The following is a 2,700-nucleotide window of genomic DNA, read 5'->3' as shown; positions in this document are numbered from 1 at the left end:
CATAATTATCAGTATATTTCGATGATCTGAAGAAATAAATTAGAATAATAACCATTTTAAATATTATATCAATTTTCAAAAATTCAAAGTCTTACATTCAATATGTTGAAACAAAATTTTTTATTAGTTACAAAAACTCTTTGAATTTCGTGACAAATAAATAACTTGTTACAAAAATATTGTATTTTGTAACAAATTAATTTTTTGTTATAAAATATTTAGAGCTTTTGAGACAAATCGATATCTTGTTACAAAATATTTTAGATTTTGCAACAATATAATCTTTTGTTGTAAAACATTATAACATTTTGCAACAAAACAACAATTCGATACGAAAGCCAACATAATTTGTAACAGAAGGAATCACGTTGTTACAAAATATTCTTATTTGTAACAATAACTAATTATTGTTACAAAAAAATCATAATTTATAATAATTTTAAATTTGATACAAATTTTTTGTTACAAATGCTCCATTTTCTTGTGGTATGAGTAGCAAGAAAAATGTGAACGTGGTTCACTGAGGAGTAAACAGGTGGGGAGGAGGGTTATTGGTTACGTGTGTGTGAGTTGGGTGAGAGAGATTAGGATGAGTAAAATTAGGGTTTAAAATTGAAAATTTAGGGTTTGAGTAGAATATTAATTAAAAATTAAATTTAATCCAATATAATTATTTTTAAGAATACTATTTATTTGTTTTTAAATTATAAAATATTTTTAATAAAATACTCAATTATTTAAAATAAATTATAAATTCTAATAAATTTTAAACTCAAACTATCCTAAAATTTAATTTAATTACATTTAAAAAAAATATTCAAATAAAATTATCAACAATTATCATAAATAAACTAATAACTCGTTATTTATTTTTTTAAAACTAAGGTTGTTATAGTTAAACCTAGTACTAAGCCAACAAAAAATCTTCTTTTTCTTATTCCTTTTACCTTTTCTTTTCAGCCCATTAAAATTCTTTTCATAAACTCATGTAATTGTATTTTCAGAATCAGCTTCATAATTAATATAACCACATCCTACATAATCTGCTCTTCCTTCAATTCCTTTATAAATTGGTTGATATGTTATTATTTTTACCTGATTTTATTTTAAATGATCATTAATCCACTCATTTAAAATAATTTCAAGAATTACCAACCTGCCTTTTTTTTTTCGTCTTTTCTCAACTCCCCCATCACCACATCGACTGCCTGGTCGTTGAAAACTGCTGATTTTGTAGTCGGTGCATTCCTAAAACTCGTATCCGCACACTCCCTTTTCACAACTGTTCTTCGTTGTTCACAGTTATAGTCACTTTTTCCATTAGCTTCTTCATAACAATTCAATTCAAAAGTCTCCTGTCCCACTTCTTTCACTAGCACATCGAATTCACTAATACATAATATGTACCCATTCATTATCATATCCATATTGGCGCTTCTATAGAATAGAAAGAAGGTTTTCCTCGTCAAAGTACGCCCAAAGACTTATCATAAATTCCATTAAGCTGATATAAGTGTTAATTTACATTCGTCCAACACTAAAAGACATGTACAATTCTATCACTTTGTCACAACCGATTACTCCGCCCATTGGCCTCCTAACATACTAAAGGTATCTGTTGACCACGGATGTAACGGAACTCCGTAATATTCTAACCACACTCTTCGAGTTTCACATTGCTCTGTTTCATCCCATCTCCATATACTATGGAAGAATTGCAAGAGACTATGCATTTTAAACGTATATACTTCTTCCTATTCAATACAGAATCGAAAGTCAAAAGAATTTTATACGCATCCAGTTCCTATACTTGGACAACTTGAGGCAGGTTTTTTCCAATCATCTTCTTCAAGGAACTAAAACTAATTACCTTCGTCGCACCACCGACCAGACTTCTTTGTAACCAGTCCAAATTCTCTTTCATCACTGATACTTCTACTTTTTTCGTCCACCCATTTTTATGTGTGTCTGGTTCTTTTTGGTGCCTTGTTAGTTTCTCTACCTGCCTTCGGTTATCTCCTCCCTGAGGTTGAGAATTTGTCTATTTTCGACTATCACCTCCTTCCCGAGTTGTCTTTCGGACCTTTGTCTCAGTTGTTCGTCTATACTTCGCTTCTCCCATGTACACAATTTTTTCTCTCAATCGTATACGATTCATTTTTGCTATAGCCTTCAGAGCCTCACCTTTCGTTGTGTATCGGATGAACGCAAAAACATACATATTATCAGTGATGGACCTAAAAAAATTTTATAGTGGGGCAAAAATATAACAAAATTTAGGTATAGATATATTTTTTTGGCATCTTACAATCCCCAACATATTAAGTATTATTCCATTATAAATTTAAATTTCATTTAAGATTCTGCAATTGGCTAATGTGTAACACATATGAGATAGAATTCGAACTCTCAGCACTTGTTTAAGTGGACGACAACTAAGCTGATTACTCGACCAACCTAAATCGGTTTTGATATATTTAAAATTTTAAATTATAACTATCTATATATATTGATAAAAACTAAAAATATACACACAATCACTTATTATAGTATTTAAAATAATAAAAAGATAATTTCACACCCACAGTATAATTTTTAAAATAATAAAAATAATAATTTATAATAATTTTCTTTTTATTTTTAACATGATAATATTATTTTTTATATATATGTTTTTAAAAAATTATTTTATTTTTTATT

Source organism: Arachis duranensis, chromosome 6, assembly GCF_000817695.3.
Source record: "Arachis duranensis cultivar V14167 chromosome 6, aradu.V14167.gnm2.J7QH, whole genome shotgun sequence".
Classification (NCBI taxonomy): domain Eukaryota; kingdom Viridiplantae; phylum Streptophyta; class Magnoliopsida; order Fabales; family Fabaceae; genus Arachis; species Arachis duranensis.
The sequence above is the reverse complement of the archived record's forward strand: the minus strand, read 5'-3'. Positions refer to the sequence as shown.